General features: G+C 39.4%; 1 protein-coding gene across 2 annotated transcripts in view; it reads left to right on the top strand.

Annotated features, from left to right (window-relative positions):
* LOC150086786 (metabotropic glutamate receptor-like) overlaps positions 1–19,317 on the top strand; it is a 232,702-nt gene that overhangs the window by 144,273 nt on the left and 69,112 nt on the right. Inside the window, exon 1 of one of the 2 annotated variants that reach the window (XM_090371578.1) lies at positions 9,486–9,503. The exons of the other annotated variant lie outside the window; for it this stretch is intronic. The gene's annotated coding sequence lies outside the window, so the exon portion shown is untranslated. Of the gene's footprint in view, positions 1–9,485; positions 9,504–19,317 lie in introns of those variants that run through there. 2 annotated transcript variants of the gene reach the window in all.

Below are 19,317 nucleotides of genomic sequence, written 5' to 3'. Positions count from 1 at the left end.
AAGAAGAGCTGGCTAAGGTCGCTCGAAGGATACGACAACCAAAACACCCAACATATGGTTCTAACAGCAAGATGGAACCCTAAGATGTCCTGTTATCAACTGTCTCTTGAGGTTGCTGCTGCCACAGGTGATAATATTTCCAACTGGACTGTGTTAAGAAGACTCAATTCAAGAGGAGTATAGGCAAAGCCAGTGCTTTGTAACCCGTTAACCCCAAGCCACTGCAGAACTCGTCGAAACTGGTGCCATTGACATGTGACTTGGAGCTCTGATAAATAGCGTATTGTTCTGTTCTCTGATGGGGCCCGTTTTAGCATACATAAAGATTGTGTGTGTAGATTAAATTATATAGTATAAGGTCTCTATCTTATGGATAAAATTACTTTTGGATATAATTTTTTTAAAATAAATGGCAGTTTGAAAGTAGTGCAATACTACTTCAACTCGTTGCGAAGCGAACATTAAATAGAAAGGAACAAGAAAGTATAACTTTTCCCTATGGATACAAGTTATAAAATAACTACCGATCAGATGATGAAATCTGTTTATGTTGTCCGGAGTATGGTGTGCGAATAATTCGTTTGGTCACATCAGGTGTTCTAATCCATTATGTTCGGACAAACGTTTAACATTAATCCTCTCAAATAACGCTTAAAATGATGGATTAGGAAAGGATCAATTATATTTTAGGTGTCTCTTATAATTGATTAGAGTACTCCAAATCTCGATAGCTGAACTCCAAGAGGAGCCTGGGAGATTAATGTTGGAACACAGTTGACGTATTTTGTTTTCAGACGCTGGAAATTACACAACAAGAGCGCATGCTCATTAAGATCGAAATCGTTGTTCTGATTGTATCAAACACCATCGGTATCCATGTTATCATTTAGTTTTCAATGTCCACATAGAAGAGTTAATTAAGGGCTGTTTTTTTATTGGATTCTGTCCATCCTTCACCAGTTAAATAAATACTCGTTCTTTGAATTTATAAGGCTGCCATCATTTATTATTTTAAATTTAGATCATGGTCATGCGAATATACACCATATTTAAACCTACAACTGAAAACCTTTACATTAGTTTTATGAACCAGCTTATCTCCTTTGTTCCAAAAAATAAATACCTTTACTAAAGGAACAGGAGTACGTTTAAGCAACAGAAGAACACAATATCCTCAGTAATCAATAGGAGACCAATTTAAAAAGGCCCTTGACTGCACTGGTCTCATAACTTATTCGAAATAACCCAAGTGATTTAAAAGATGCGCGTAATTCTTCTCGTTCTTTCTATAATAACGCCATAATTCTTTCATGGCTCTGACTTTCCTTTAACTTAATCTGTTTCTTTTCTTCATTACAACGGGTATCTTCTTGGATTCGTCTCTTTCTTAATTCCCGATTTCAATTCCCTAAGGTACTTTACTGTCTTATTAGACCGCAGACTGACAGCGAAGTCGTTTCTCTGTTTGTTTTAAACTTTAAAATAAAATTTCGCTACGCAATTGGAGGGTGATAAATAAATTAGATTTCCTAATTTTAAATTCTACCAAGGACCATCGGTAAACTTCAAATCTGACAGTGGGATTACGGTACAGCATCCAGAATATTCCCTTATCCTCAGAGAGCAGCACGCGCAGAATTGATTGAGTGCGCTGTCCATCAAAAATAAACAAGTAAATAAATAAAAAGCTCTAACACGCTTTTTCTTGGATAAAGCAGCACGCTAACCTCCTGGAGAGTTACTCAAGGAGAGTTACTTTTCGGGGTATTTGGCAAGAGGGATAAAAATAGATGGAGAATATGTATTAAGAGTTACTTATACATCTTGTGAATTTTATACGAAATTGATAGCTTGGAGCCCAGAAATATTAAGATTTCTTTGTTTAAATAATTTTAGTAAGATATAGATTTTTTTGCAATAAATATGAGGTTTGATCATAAAGTTCAGTTTCTTGAATAGTTTATTAAGGACTGCTTATATTCTCTTTTTCAAAGAAACGTATCTTCGTACTTTTACAGTTCTGTTAGTTTTTTTTTTATGTTAATATATTGTACTACATGATTACTGTAGTCTGAAGAAGGATGGTGGAATATTTATCCGGAACGTTGCTTTACCATTATTGTTTTACGTATTAGTTTTGGTATACGATAAGAGTGAAGTAGGTAACTCCAGATCGGTTGGGTTGACTTCAGTGGTAAGGAAAATCTTAGAGGCAATGATTAAAAGTGCAATCCACTGACATTTAGATAGATATGGCATTCTGAAGGACACAGAACATGGATTTGTTAAGGGAAAATCTTTTTCTTTTTTTTTGTTAGCGCATTGGTTTCTGTGGATTCAACAAAGTTTTTGCATTTTGTACTCTGATCCAAGCCCGAGGTGGGATTCGAACCCGCGACCTTTGGGTTGCCAGACAGGCACTTTACCCACCCGGCTAGCCCGGTCGGTGGGAAAATCATATTAAGTTAACTTTGTTTTGACAGTTACTCATGAGCTAGATGTAGGAAACAATTTCAACATATTTCATTCGGATTTTAGAAAGGCCTTCAACTCAGTCCCTCATGGCAGGTTACTGTATAAGCTGTAACACGTTAGGATTATTGGAAAGATTCTAAGATGGATTTTTGGGTGGAGGTGGAGGGTTGTGATTAATGGGTATTCTTCGGATTGGCGTTACGTCAGGAGTTGAGTTCTTCAAGAATCGGTTCTTGGACCACTGTTGCTTCTCATTTTCATAAATGGTATCGACGAGGGGATGGAAGGCGTGATGTCAAAATTTGCAGATGACGTAAAGATTGGTAGATAGAGCCGTTAATGATCAGCACCAAGCAGCGCCCCTTCAGGATGACTTGAATAGGCTTTAAAACGGTAAGAAAAGTGGCAGGCATGTTTTAATGCAGCAAAATGGATTGCTGCATTAAATGCCTTACGCTTGGAAAATAATAACCCCAAAATAACGTATACACTTGGTGAGGTCGAATTGAAAACAGTAGAGATAAAAAGGATCTGGGAGTTAAGATATGGGAAGTTTTCTCAGCGCTAAACAGGCGGCCAGGAGAGCCCATGGTGTCTTATTGATCATTTATAGAACAATATAGAGATAGAGAGGTCATAATCCTGTTGTTATAAGGCAATTGTAAGCCCGTATTTCAAATACTGTGTCCATCCACGTATGGAAATCTCATCTTAAAGACATTGGGCTTATTGAAAGGTTCCAAAAACGGTCAACACGCATGAGAAGATCTGCGAAACACCGTCCATACTTCGATTATGGGCGCTACATCGCTTGCAACCAAACACAACTTAGATGGGATACATTTGGTTGAGTACAGATCAAAATGGTCGAGTACAGAATTGTTTAATTGAGTATCGTCTAACCTTCGTAGCAGGCTGGGATATATTTTTTCCTTTCAGTCATCGCGGTTATAATTATGTGTAGACAATAATAATAGATGGAAGAGTAATTAACTCAAGTGTATTAATATAATGTCTTAGAGAAAGATATTACTTCAATTGCCCGTTTCTTTAGACACTTCGTTCAAGAGTTCAACTTGACCCATTGCCATTTTCTCACCATATCGCTTGAACTTTAAAGACTGACCACGCTCTCCACGACTGTAAAATTTCCCATTGAGCCCAGTCCCATTTCCCATTGCCCCCAGCAGAGTGCATCGAGGAAATATGAAGCACTCTTAGACTTCAGGTGGACTGACTAGACCAGACTCAAGCACCTAATTTCCAACGTTGATTCAGTTTTCAGTACAGAAGGTTCAAGTGAATAGGGTTTAGCACTGACTGCGGCCTTTTCAGCGGCCGTAGTCAGTGCTGATCCTTAAAAACGACCAATGTCAATCCACTCCTGAAAAAGGATGAACCAAGAATTACTGCTAGACATCCAAAGATAGCAACCGGCCTGTAGTTTGTAGCACTCCTTGGATCATCTTTCTTCAAGAGTGAAGTGACATTGTTAGTTATTTTTAGGATCATCTCTCTCTCTCTCTGGGAATATCTCGGTCTTCAGTGGTTTGTTTTTAATGATTCCTTGAAGGTATAGTCCATAAGTGCCTCTTGTAGGAGTTGGAGAGATTCCTCTTTGATAAGCACCGTGTGTTTCAGTGTTGGTGGGTTTCAATGATTCCTTGAAGGTATGGTTAATAAGTCTCTCTCATAGGACTTCGAGATATTCCTCGGTGATAGGCAGCATGGCTTCTGTCCAAGCATGCCCATTGCAAGTAACCTTTGTACTGTGGACTTTGTCACTGGCAATCTTGATGCAACGGACTAAGTTAATATCATCTACACAGATTCCTTACTGGTCGTTGATTCAGTTAATCACAAGGCACTCTTGTTGGATTTGCAGAGGTATGGAGTTGTTGGTTCACTCTGCAACTGGACTTAGTACTACAACTGGAGTTACTTAGCCAGAGTACAGGGGTGTACAGGTCTGGTCAGTGGTGAAACTTTCGGAATATGGACGGTCTCAATAGGAATATGCCCCAGGACTCTGCACTGGGCCCACCTCTCTTCTGTTTACATCAATGATCTTCCAGAACACTGAACCAGTTCTAGAGTACACGGTCCTCTCATTGTTGATAATAGAGAGACATTTCCCGCGTTACTGAAACAAGGAATTGATCCTTGACTCGAGTATGTATCTCAAATTTGGAGATATATGCTGGTGTTAAGCTTAAATAATTAAATGAACAATCACGGCTTTGTGAATGAAAACTTTAACGATATTCAGGTTGAAGTTTGTACCGGAAGTGAAGCCACAAAATATAAACATAGTTTTTGTTAAAAGATACACAACTCACATCATTTATTAAAACATTAATTTTCAAGAGATCAATGATCGATATGAATATTCACATATTTATTATAGCATTAATAATAATAAATTTTATTTAATTATTAAAAATTTTAATGATAATACATTATTATTAAGTCAATGTATTTATTTATAAAACAAGTTCAACCCCGAACGGTTTTCGCCTGGGGAGAATGTAATCGAACATTGTATTCTTGATTCCAAGCATGGATGATTAAATAAATATTCATGTTATAACATGAATATTTATTTAGGGGGAGGATCACATTACTGAAGCAGATTACAGAACTGATGTTTGGCACCTCTGCGTGTAATGAGTAATCCATACTGGGTTATTAATTCCACTAAGCCCTCGCTCTATACCCCACAGAGACAGAGGTGGAACATTCATCAAGTTTGAAGTCTACATTTTGCTATTGTTATTTATTTATTTTATTTATTGATAAAGGTCATTTTCACTGATTTAGCGCGATTCAATTCATTGCTTATCGATTTTAAGTAGTCTTCAAGATCGGTCATTATCCGGGGTGTTGTAGTAATAAGGTTTTAGGGGCATCAGCGACTAAAGCCATATTGCTCTGCGTTTACTGTCTGTTAATTGCGTGTTCTGTTCTTTATTTTTTGTTTACTGGTCATAAAACCTGAGTTTCCGGGAGAAAAAAACCGCGCTACCTCTCCTGAGACCGACTAACTCAGCCACGTTGTGAAAAAGGCCCATAAAAATTTCTCACGTCATTGACGGGACTCGAACTCAGCTCTTTTCCACCCAGGGGGGAAGGACAGAATCTTACCAACTGTGCTACCCACGAGGGTCATTATCCGGGCAACTTGTCTGTTGGTTTCAGGTACTCCACTTAAACGAATCATGAATTTTATTTATTAATTTATATTCTTTTAGTCTGTTTGTAATTTTAAAACGAAATTTTCTATGCATGGCCACTGGCTGAGATAATATCGCGTCAGTTTTTGGATAACATCTGAGAAATGTTTATTGAGTATTTTGAGTGTTCAGGTGTGTGCTAAAAAAAACAGAATAACTGACATTGAAAACTTCTTAAAATCAGTTAACGACTGGCTCAGTTGAAGAGCTCTTTAAGAATTCTCCAGACCCCAGATGGGATTCGAAACCAGAACTCTATAAACCATAGCGAGGTTCGAAATAAGTTTTCTGAAACCCCTTTCTTTTCTGAAAAGAAGCCTCTTGGAACATTCCATTATTATCTTCCTTGTGGAGCAAGTTTTCCAATTAAAACGAAAACACTATTATTAGTGAGCATTGAAATATGACCACTCACCTAATATGGTAGTCCTACCGGGACAGCTGGAACATGAGAGTATGAAACCGGTCAGACGTCTTCACGAGTAGTACAGTTGATATAATTTTTGTCCTTTTCACAACGTGACTGAGTTAATTGGTCTCACGTGGGTGGCATGGTTTTTTCTCTCGAAAACTCGGGTTTTTCATCCAGTAAACAGCAAGTGGACCACAGAACACACGCAGTTTACAGATATAATAAAATTATCTTAAGCTAAAGACAGTGGCGAGTGTTTATCGTAGTGGAAAACCCGTAGTGAGAGATGGTGTATCGGAGTTGAGGGCATCTTTAGCGTTGTTTCACTCGGATTTCTGCCGAGACCATCCTTCGCGCCGGTTCAATACAAATTTGAAATTCACCTGCTGCGAAAGAGGAAGATTAAGAAGTAAAGCTTTCTCGTAAAATATGTTATTACCCGGGTGTCCGCCGAGAACACCGTACGCTGATTATAAGTTTTAATTACTTTACGCCTGTGAGCCACTACAGCTGCCCGAAACGAATAAATGTCACAGGTCAACACGAAGCGTAAGTAGTTAGCCAATCCTTTTTAACGATTTTCCGACACCGATCTTATAGTAAGCGAAGGTGATAACTTGGAGTGATACAGGGGTGGGCTGGGAGAGAAAAGTTCCTGTAATTTTCCCTGTTTTTCTTAGATGGGTAATCTTTGGTGGGCTTGTCTGTTTTCGGGAGAAAAAACCACGCATTTCTCGTTCATGCCATGGCTCTGAAGAAAACGTTAATCTCTTACTAATAAAATTTGAACGTCCTCAATAACACTTATGCGTTTAAAGGTACGAGAGTGTGTTAAATGAAATGAAAACGAAATTTATTGCTTATCGATTAAAGTTGCGTTATTTCTCAAAGTACTTTGATCATAGTGAGTTTCTGAGTGGTGTGTCTATCCAAGTACTTCGGTTCAAAAGTCTGTTTGCTTTGCAACCGGCTTTTGAACCGAAGTGGACCGAAGAAACTGGCATAAAACTATATTTCTTTCTCTGCATGAGATCAGCTAACAGCCATTACTGAAGAGACCATTAGGAATTCCAAGTGGGGAACCAACTATAGTGTCTCGGAGGACTGTTATATTGGAATCCTTATCGTCATGTAACAAAATAGCACCTTCACTCAACCGTTCGGGTCTCCTTTTTTGATAGGTAGTTGCAAACCTCTTTAGTATCGAACTCATGTAACTATTTCAACATGAAATTACGTAGCAGCAGAGCCTAGAAGTCGAAGAACAGCATATGGTCTTTCCACCATTTCGTAATTTTTGAATTTTTTCATTGATCACTGCTTCAAATTCACAACGTAACAAGTGCCGTAGACTCCATCCTATTTGGAGCTGATTTTTATCATCGTAGAAACATTTGGGTATCCGCTCCTTACAGACCAACCTATACTGTAACCTAACATGGTTAATGACGCTGCGGTTTCTTTTGTTGGATTGTTATAGTAGGGTTTTTAAGGCATCAGCGACTAAACATATTGTGCAGTGTATATATATCTGTAAATTTCGTGTGGTCTGTGGTCGATTTTCTGTTTGCTGGACGAAAATCCGAGTTTTTGGGAGAAAAAACCATGCTGCTCTCGCCTGCGACCGACTAACTCAGCCACGTTATGAAAGTGACCCACTAAAATTCCTCACGTCATCGACGGGAACTCAAACTCAGGTCTTGTCCACCCGGTGTGCGGAGGACGGCGATTCTACCCACTGTTCTTCCCACGAAGGCTTTGGTGTATTGCATTGCACTGAAATATATTTGGTAAATGAATTTTCTGTTGTTGAACATTTATTCCACCAGTAGGGACACAATGTGGGATACCTTAGAGGACCTGAAATTTGAGGTTTGAAGGGAACTCAGTGCACTTGGCTGGTTATTACTTTATGCGCACCCTCGGAAGGTAGCTTCTGAGTTAGGATAAAATAAGATCTTGAATTCCGTAAAGCCGTAGTTTCCAGACTGTCAGTTGGCGTGGTACTTTATCAAATCTCTTATGATGTCGGTATAAGTGGAGCTGACTTACTGTCGATTATCCACGGCCTCCTATACAAAAAAAGGTATTTGGTTTGTGAAAAAAGAAAGCATGCTGTAATTGGTCTAGGAATGGACTGAGGTAAGCAAAGACAACAATATTGATTATTTTTGACATTTGTTTTGCAGTGAAATTGGCCTCTAATTGTTTACGGACTCAGTTCTTGAAGACAGGCTTAATGTGTACTCCCGTTGGACTCAATAACAACCACTCTTCCAGCATGAAAGAGCTGCTTCTGTCTTTCCTGTGGATAACGTAGCTGGGCCTCCTGTTTCTGAGTCTTCTATGTATCTTTTAAGCCTTATCTCAGTGAGTAGGTAGATGCCACTAATGCTACAATCCAATTGGAGATCTGCATGTACGCGTCATTTACTTGATCTGGGTTGTTGTTGTTGTTGTAGAAGCAGCAGCGACTAAGGTCATATTGCTCCGTGTATATTGTATGTAGAATGCGTGTGTTCTGAAGTCGATTTTCTGCTTGATGGACGAAAAGCCCGAGTTTCCGGGAGAAAAACCATGCTACCCTCGCCTGAGATCGACAAACTCAGCCATGTTGTGAAACAGGACCATGAAAATTCTTCACTTCATCAACGGGACTCCAACTCAGGTCTTTCCACACGATGTGGAGAGGACAGCAATTCTACCAACTGTGCTACCCACCAGGGCCATGAGAAATGACTCCCATCTACTGAGTATCTTCTGGTCAATACGAAACAAAGGTGTTTTTTGTATGAAGAAAATCAGAAAATGTAATTTAATACTAATACCTTCTTTGCGTTCCACTATTCTCGTGAATACACTTGAAGAAGGGGATCTTCTCTTTCCACGAATGCAAAGCAGCACTGTCGGTATCTCTCAGATCAATGTTTACGTCTGTTCCGAAAACTTCATTAAAGTCATTAAAAAGTAATTAAATTGCATTCCTCAACTTTCTTCCTCGTATACTTGGCCTAACCTTTTTTGTTTGTTTGGTTTTTTCGAAGAAAGGTGTTTTTTTAGATCAGTAATTCAAAAATCCCCTGTCTTTGATACACTAGCTCCTCCTATTGTTAATTATCGTGAGATACCAGCGTATACCCTTCAATGGCCAGCGTTTATTTTTTAAAGCCACTAGCTTCAAATAAGTTAGAATCTCTGGAAACCACCGTAAAAATTGTGGTGAAAGAAAGAAATGCAGTGCGTATTCCATATCCTTTCCAGGACCACGTATTTCGTTAGTTTACTCCACGTTAGAAAAGATGCCTTCCCCTAAAGGTTGAAAATCCAAGGGAGATGTTTTCACCCATTGCAACTTGCCAGTTAGTACCACACTTCTATAACTGGTAAAGATATTCTAAAGAGATTATTTAATGAACTATAATTAGTGCATTCTTTATATTTGATGTTGCTTTAAGTCTTTCCCAACGTGCCTTCCATACTCTGATATTTCAGCGTGTTTCTTTTGCTCAATCCATCAATTTTTCGTATCCTGTGAAGAATATCAATCACTCAACCCATTTCTACGATGTTCCAAGCAAGCTTTAACCTCCTCTCCTCACCCAAATTTAAATTATATGCCAAAGGACTTTTAATTTGATTTAATTTGAATCAACTGCATGAAATGTTAGTCAAACTTAGAAAGGGGGTGAGTGGTGTTAAGGAAGTTTCGAGTTAAGGGAAAACATACATAGAACGAAAATAAGATGCACTTTATTCATGTTCTTGAACCAATAGCTTGTTGTAATAATATTTGATAGTTAATAAGCAGATACTCCATCTACATTGTGGATCATGCTCCCACCTCCCCTCCCCAAATACATTCTACGTGGCATTGATCTAAGGAATTCCACTCGTGATTTGGGGTAATTCCTTTTAGGAAGCCCTATCCCTTTAAAGCTGTGATCGCCAATGATTTGTAATACAATCTTGCTCAATTGCTGAGCAATAAAGCAGATCAACACAATTTCCCAAAATGCAGGCCCTCCTTTTGAACATTTGCTTTCTGACTTTGCTGCAGGCGCTGTTAGGGATGTGAAGTATAATTACACACTGACAAAAGACAAAAAAAAAAGCAGAAAAATTATATCGGAAAGCGCTTAAAAAGTTCGCGTTTCTTTTCTCTGTAAAAAGTGATTTAAGATTCACTTTGTTCCAGGCATTATTTCAGAACAATTTGAGTTTCAAATTTTATGTAAATTTAATCAGCATTTAGAGAAGGCCGAGATTAAAGAGAAATTAAATAAGACCTTTAAAATATCCCCGAAATTGGTGGAGAACGGAAGCAACTGCTTTGTGAGAAGTCGAATTGATGTTTCTCACGTGCCAAATCGATATTAATGTTTGGACTGCCTGCAGTACTTGATTACTTTTAAGTACACTGTGGCAGAAAATATTAAGAAGGGATAACGCACGCTCGATTATTAGCCAGAGCGAATATTGACCAAATTTTAATACACAATGACGTAATTATTTATCTATTTCGTGAATGCACAGCACTAATGATTTCAGCTCAACCTAATGCTCCCAAAGGTTCGAGACACTGCTCATGTTTCATACCAAGTTTGAACTACATGGAATCCCAATATTTTCTAATAAATCCAGTTGCGATTTCGGATTTGTAGAGTTCTGGGTGCATGATTAATTTTACTTTGATTCAATTCGTGATGTACAATAGCCTCCCAAAGAGGGCAAAACGTTTTTAACCCCTGAATTATCGGGCTGCCCCAAATTTAATTAAAATTAGACTAATAGAAATTTTAGCTTTTTTTCCCATAATATTTATATTGTACACAACTCTAAATGGAAGTACGGTTGGATATTTGGGCTTTATTTTAAAAGTAAATTCGGATCGAACCAATTTTTCAATGTATGTTATCGTGGTCCCTGGAAAGAGTACGATAAATATTGAAAAGAAGCTCCGATCCTTTCATAAATTCAAAACTACACAAATCCCACCTCACCGATATCAGTCACGTGTTTACGTTTTGATAAACATGTCCTTCAGTATGGTACAGACCTTTTTGACTCCTGAAATGTTTTACTTTATAAACAAACGATTCTTATTTTTCCTAAATTGTTAGTATTGTGGTTGGAGAAAGATCAAAAATAGAGATAAAAAACAGAAGATAGTGTTTCTGAATATTAGTTGCCTTGCAGAATAAATCTGTTTTCTATATCCCACACTTGTCAAATGTTACCATCACTGTCGAGCTAATTAGTTGGATGACCAATGAGCTTCACCTGGTGCAATTTCCAAATTCCCATACGCTACTACAGTCCTTTGGCATGTTACTTGCACGCCATGATCCAAAGAGGAAATAATTAACTTAAACCTCTTTGATTCCATGCCACTACCAACAATAACTCTAATTATGTTTCGAATGTTGCTGTTCGCCTTCTGACTTCAGTCCAAACATAGTGCATCTAAAATTCTGAAAACCGGCAAGTGTTGTTCTGGTCAATGCCACAGAAAGTTCTCGATACGTGTGACCTTGATTTGGCCATCAGCAGTTTTCTCATACAATGGCTAAATCTTGTCACAAAAAAAGTTACTACTCGCAAGATTGCAATCATGGATCGTTTAAAACTCCGATGGTCCCCAATCCTCTCTCCTACCTTCAAGCAAAACCTCACGAAGACAGAACAGCTTTCTTAAGAACATGTTTCGGCCGGGAGAAATTTAAGTCAGTCAAACCTTTCTCTTGTACTTCAACTAAAGATAGTTTGTACCTTGGCATAAATGAATGGAGATCGACTTCATCGCCCGCTTTAATAGACAAACTGGTAGTCTCCCTGCAGCTGAGAACCTGGATCATGGTCCAGTGCTCTATTGCCATTACAAGCAAACAGCTGTGAACTTTCTCCCACCTACAGGAACAGCTGAACCTGAGTGCATTGTCCAATTTCTCATTACAGCACTGAGCCCCTTCCTAAAAGGTCGACATTCTCTCAATTTATAATGTTTTGTTACGAAAGATGGCTTCCCAGAATCGTAGAGTGCCTGCAAGGTTCGTCCAGTCCCGAAGGTTCAAGGGCCCAAGGAAGTTTCTCAGTTCCTTAGCGCCTCGCTACTGAACGCTACTAAAAGAGATATCTCAGAAATCCATTCTGCCAGTCACCTGCCGCCTCATCTACACCTCAAATCCAATATGCAGTGAAAATAAGCAACTTTATCAATCTCACATGCACAACCAAAACCATTGTTTCTACTTTTGGTAGGGGCTAATAATGAACTTGCCATAAAATTTCTAGAGATGAGTGCTGCATTTTCCGCAGCTGAGCTCTTAGGATTTCTTAGACCCGCTTCTAGATTAGTGGGGATATACTCCACTTCTCTCTTTACTCCTGAACTACAAAAGAAATTCTTCTCTTGTGGTAGAGAACAATTTTTCTTTCGAAAGTCATTACAGGAATACCCCAGGGTAGTGCGATGTCCAGTCTTCCCTTCACGATTCTGCTACTACTTCTTTCCTTGAATGAAAGATCAAATTCTATGATCTGTGCGGATGGTACAGAGCTGACTACAAAGATTAGACCCATGGATGATACACGGTAACACAAAATATCAATAAATCACAGCCTGTTTACAACGCATCCTAACAGTTTAGGAACGCGTTTAACTCTTGGAGATTGAGGCCAAGATATTCACAATGAAATGCACCTAAATGCAGATAAACCCCAATTTGGATGGGATGGGACTTTCCACCCAAAACACTCCTGAAGATTCCCTTCCTCCAAACTCCATAATCTTCCTCTCCTACTTCATTCTTTTGTTCTCCACGATAGTACTATTGATCTTCCTGACAAATCCTCTGTTTGATAGTGAAAGATTTAATATCATATTCTGGAATATATTCTTGATATTTTCATTATTATTATGCTCTATCTGTTGTACCAATCTTAAAATTTCTAGTTTTCTCATTATCTCTGCATTTCAATATTTAGACGCATCGGTGAATTGGACGATATTGTATGTTATGTCTGTATAAGTTGCGTGTTCAAGGGCCTATTTTCATATTGTGTTGCTTAAAGTACAGAATAACTCTTGAGGAGCTCTACTTTTTCTGCTGACAAACTGCAGACTAACTATAACCCCACTGAAGAGCTCTTTAAGAGTGCTCCCATTCTCCAAAGGGATTTGAACCCTGACATTATCCTAATAACCGAAAATGCTGTTTTCACACGTCATTCTCATTTTTCCACCAGGCAATTGGTGGAACTAACAGAGTAACACAGGTTTCTTCAGAGCTAGAATATTTCCTAAATGGACGGATCTGCTAAGATCTGCAAACCTTAATACCTTAATCAGGCCATATATGTATGGAGTGCGTTGGGTCCAGTCCTAATCGCCGCCCTAGAATTTTATATGGCTTACGAAATCTTCCCTTGCAGGAGAGACCTTCCACGCTACAAAAACTCTTAGACACCTTCATCAACAGCTTGAACCGAAGTTTTAGGTGTTGCCTGATTCGGCTGTTTAACATCTGCAACCTGCACTGCGTTATATTCATTTTCAGGTACAGTGGTGGACAAAAAAACTGTAACACCTTAAAAAAAAAGTAACATTTGTAGTGAAACGTATAAGATATTGTTTGATTACAATCATTGTGTTTGTCGCAAAGCAAAGGTATTGCGTCAGATAACGCTTCTATTCCATCAGACAGCTATTGCAATGTATTGCATCAGCCGGTTCTATAAATACGGTGTAGGAAGGGTACGCACGCTCATTAGTATCCTGTTTTGCGGAGGTGTAAGCATCGCTCCACATGTTCAGTTAAAACCAAGAAAAAAAAAGTATAGCTGTTGCTCTGTCCCAGGAAGGGCTTTCTACGCGTGCTATCGCTAATAAAATAGGCTGCCATCAGTCAACAGTATCCCGGGTGTTGAAATTAAAGCATGAAACCGGTGATGTGAAGAGAAGACCTGGATCAGGCCGTAAGAGAGTGACTACAGCTTCCCAAGATCGATATTTGAAACGGCTATGCCTTGGTAATCGCCACGCTAGTGGTCTTGATCTAAAACTGGACTTTGAGATGGCCTCTGGTGTTGAAACAAGTGCACGAACTATCCAAAGACGGCTTTCGGAATGTGGTCTACATGCTGCCTATCGGCCTTTGTTTACCCAACAAATGAGGAAGAAGCGACTTACTTGGGCTAAAACGCATGTTTCATGGACAAAAGAGCAATGGGACACCGTCATCTTTTCTGGCGAATCGAAATTCAACCTGCATGGCTCGGATGGGAAGCGATAGGTCAGAAGACGAAAATCGGAGCCATGCCATCCTGACTGCATAACACCGACTGTAGAGTTCCCCGCCGGTCAGATGGTCTGGGGATGCATAACAAGCAAAGGGGTGGAGCGAATTAAGTTTATCAACGGAACGGTGAATGCAGAAACCTACACTGCTATCTTGGAGGAGTGCCTGAAACCCGTTATTTGGGATCACCAAATTGGTAAGTTTTATGCTATTTAGATTTAATGATGGGTTTGTCTTCTTGTCTCACAAGGCTTGAAACTTATTTACATCAATGTTTTTCTCCCTTAAAGTGCAGTCATACCCCAGAAATTCTGGCATTACAGTGTTGGACTGGCCGGGCAACAGTCAAAATTTGAACCCTATTGAAAATTGTCTTATTATGGGTGATTTCAATTTGCCTCTAATTGATTGGAGTAAATGGGAAGGAAACTCGACATGGGGAACAAAATTTTTAAATCAACTAGATGACTGTTATTTGTATCAACATGTCAGGGAAAGTACCAGAGAAAAGAATATCCTAGACATCATCATCACCCATGAATCAGATGACATAACAGGGCTGACAGTAGAGGAACCAGTGGCAGGAAGTGATCACGGAGTTCTACGGTGGATGATGACGAGAGAGGTAGCAGAAGTAAAAGGCAAAGGAATGGGTTTTAATTTCAGAAAAGGAAATTACGATGCCTTAAGGTACTACATGGCCTCTATTAACTGGGTAGATATCGCGCAGAGAATGAATACAATTGAACTGTGGTACGCTTTTAAAACATTAATCACAGATGCCTTGAATGCGTATATACCATTAAAAAAAATACTCCACGAGGAGGGTTCCAAGTTGGATGAATAGTGAAGTTGCCACATTACTTGAGCAGAAAAAGGTGGCATGGAAAGGTTACAAAGCCATAAAAAGTACTGAAGCCTATAACAGCTACAAGATGATGTGTAATAGAGCCAGAGAAAAGGTTCGACAGGCAAAGGCAGTTTATGAGAAATCACTAGCAAACAGAGCAAAGAGGGGGGATAAAGAATTCTTCACATATATAAATGCCAAGAAGAGCAGGACAAACCAGATCGGACCTTTACGTAAGGGAAAGGGGATAGTAATAAATACACCAGCTGCCGTTGCAGATGAACTCAACAGTTATTTTGCATCGATATTTACAAATGAAAAACCTTTTGTGGCAATGGGAAATTGTGGGAGCGAAGTTAAAAAATATGTAATTAATGATATTGAAATTTCGCAAGATTATTTAATGAAAAAACTTTCAAGCCTACAGACCAGTAAGGCTCCTGGAGTTGATGGAATATACCCTATAATCTTGAGAGAGGCGGCAAGCGAGTGCATTGAACCACTGAGGCTGGTTATGCGAGCATCACTAGACTCTGGGGAGATTCCCTTAGATTGGAAAAGTGCCAATGTATCTCCATACATAAGGGTGGCTCTAAAAGTGAAGTGGGAATTTATCGACCTGTCAGTCTGACTTCAGTAGTAGGGAAAATCATGGAGGCAATGATCAAGGGTGGAATTCAGGATCATTTGGATCGAATTGAAATTCTCAAGGATACTCAGCATGGTTTTGTAAAGGGAAAATCATGTTTAACAAATCTGGTTCGCTATTTCGAAAGGGTCACTCACGAGCTGGATTTAGGGAATAATTTCAACACTGTTTATTTAGATTTCAGCAAAGCTTTTGACTCAGTCCCACATGACCGGTTGCTTTATAAGCTGGAACAGGTTGGAATCACTGGGAAAATCCTTAGATGGATAGAAGGATGGCTTCAGGGCAGGAGGCAGAGGGTTGTGATAAATGGCTATTCCTCAGATTGGTGTGATGTAAGAAGTGGGGTTCCCCAAGGATCAGTATTAGAACCACTGTTGTTTTTAATTTTCATAAACGACATTGATGAAGGGATAGAGGGCGTGATGTCTAAATTTGCAGATGATGTTAAAATTGGTAGAGTAGTTAATGATCACTGTCAAGCTGAGCTTCTTCAGAGAGACCTAGATAGACTTCAAGAATGGTCAGAAAAATGGCAGCTGTGCTTTAATCCAACAAAGTGTAAGGTATTACACCTGGGAAACAGTAATCCCAAAATAACTTATTCACTTGGTGGAGTTCAACTAAACCCAGTACTGGAGGAAAGGGACTTGGGTGTTACGATACGGTCAGACATGAAATTCTCTGAGCATTGTAAACAGGATGCAAGGAAGGCCCATGGTGTCCTATCGATGATCTATCGAACTTTTGCAAGTAGAGATAGGGACGTGATAATTCCATTATATAAGGCCTATGTTAGACTACAATTGGAATACTGTGTTCAAGTATGGAGACCGCACCTAAAGAAAGACATCGAGCTTCTTGAAAGGGTGCAAAGAAGGGTAACTCGCCTGGTGAGATCGGCAAAAGGGCGTCCTTATGAAGAAAGACTTCGAATATGTGGGTTGCAGAGTTTGGAAACTAGACACCTTAGAGGAGATTTGATCGAGGTGTTTAAGGCTCTGAGAGGCATCAGTAAAATGAATGAGGACAAAATTTTCAAGATTATAAATGATGCTAGAACTAGGGGACATAAATTCAAGTTACGCGGGGAAATGTTTAGATTGGACTGCAGGAAGTTTTATTTTAGTCAGCGAGTTATTAATTACTGGAATAAGTTACCTTCATGGGTGGTAGAGGCCGACAGTTTGGGGAAATTCAAAGGTCATCTGGATTGTACTTTCGGGTAGGGAAGCGCATAGGATGATAGGATTCATTTCCTTTTTATTTATTTTTTATTTCATTTTATTATTTTTATTTATTTATTAATTATTATTATTTATTTATTTATTTAATTTTTGTTTTTATCATTGTTTTGTTCGGATTTTTTTTTTTTTTTTTGGCTGGTTCGGCATAAGCCATAGGCTTTCTTGCACCATGCGGCCGTTACTAATACTAATACTAATTGCTGGTACATAATGTCGTTTAAAATTGCTCAGAAGAGATTCAACTGCAGGAGAGCATTGTAAGAGGTGGTACCACGAAATTGGGCAACCGTATGCCAGATCGTTGCAAGGCTGTAATTGCAGCTCGAGGAGAATATATGTTTGGTTGTCATGATTGCCATTTGCATGATTTCTCAAAAATGTCCATTAATTACGCATTTTTACCCTTTGGGAAGATATTTATGGCAATTAGGTATATCAGGTGGAGTCTTTTTATTAGATTTCATTCACAGAGATATATATTCCATCTAACAAATGCATTTCGAACATTTCTGCAACCCACAATGCAGCGCAAAACACATTTTCAAAATTCAAAAGCGATGCAGTTTTTTATCCGCCCCTGAATTTTTAAGCTAATTTGCATATTTCAGAAGTGGCATGGTTTATCCTCAAGTTTAAACACATACTCTTACGTCATAGCATCATATATTTCATCACCAAATTTCATTGTTTTATAAACTATTGCATAATCACGTTTGTGCACATTACCTTTGACCGCTAATGTATAGTCCATTTTAGTTAACCTTTGATGCTCCTTCCACAGAAAGTAGTTCTGCATTACGATGGATTATTAATAATGGCATATTACACTAATGTCTCTGTTGTATTCCACTGACAGTACAGTAATTGACTGCTAGCTGTTCACCTTTTGATATTTTAAACCAAGAGAAATGCCCCCTCCAAGTTTAAATGATTCGCCCCCGTTTCTTCCAGGTTCTGCTGCATCTATTAGTAAGCGACCACATAACACTTGGGTCCATGTCAATTTGTTGCATGGACAACCCGTGGCTACGATAATTCGGTCTATCAGACAGTTGAGAAATTAAATATTTTGACAAATTAGAAAGGAGAAATGCAAAAAATAATATTTTTTTTTGTTAATTTATTTTCTATAAAAGAATTCACACCGATCCTTCACATACACTGCTCTTAAAAGTTCCCCCTCGTGTGGAGGATGGCCTCCTTCCACATGGGTGATCCTCTCTCCCCCTTCTGTTTTCTGTCACAACTCTCTTTATCTTCAACTTTTCTCCAATACTCGGACTATCATCCCCCGCTCTTTCCAATAAAAACTTTCAGAGGGGGGGGGGCCCTCCTGGCAAGCTAAGGCGAGGTCCAGGGTTCGCCCAACCAGAGACTATCTACACCCGGCCTACCTCCTCGTGGTACTGCAGGGGTATAGTGTTGATTGTCAAGCGGCACCGGGGTTCCCCCATCACCGTCTTTGTGTACTCTGTATTGGTACACTCTCTTTTAAGGCCAGAGGTGGTATGAGTTTTAGTGTTAGTATGTGTAGTGTTGGGTATATTTTAACCTATTGTTCCTCCTGCCATTTAGCTGCAGATCCGCTAGTGGGACCCGACGTTGTCCGGCTCCCCACTCCAGAGACCGACGTTCCCCACTCTGGAGACCTTTCTATTCTGGGATTCCACCAGAATAGAAAGGTCTCAGGAGTGAGGAGAACCATGTACTACGCCTGAGCTTGCCAGGGAAAAAATAAACACTCTGGAAAGCGAAAAGGGGATCTGGGGAGGCAGATGAAGATAAAGAAGGTGGATGATAAGAAGACTTTTCCACCACGAAATAGGAAGTTAAAGGGATATAGGATAGAGTCCACCAGGCGAAAAAGTTGGGATGGGAATTGGGAAGGGAGACAGGAATCTCAGGGGCCAGGACACCCTATGTGTGGGGGGGAGATCACTCTTGGACATGCAATGTTTCTCTGTTAGTAATCCTAGACCGACCAGGCCAGCAGAAGCTGATGTCAGAAGAGGAAACATGACGTCTGCAGAGAATGGGGGAGTTTCCTGGTAGGTTTCCCACTGCAGCCTGATTTGTGGGGCCCGTTGGAACAACATGCACTCAGCCCAATTTAACACCTGTTATACAGGGTGCAAAGCTTAACACTTATAGGAC

The sequence above is a fragment of the Mastigoproctus giganteus genome, chromosome 4 (assembly GCF_048544385.1).
Source record: "Mastigoproctus giganteus isolate SK-2022 chromosome 4, ASM4854438v1, whole genome shotgun sequence".
NCBI lineage: Eukaryota > Metazoa > Arthropoda > Arachnida > Uropygi > Thelyphonidae > Mastigoproctus > Mastigoproctus giganteus.
The sequence above is the reverse complement of the archived record's forward strand: the minus strand, read 5'-3'. Positions and strand labels throughout refer to the sequence as shown.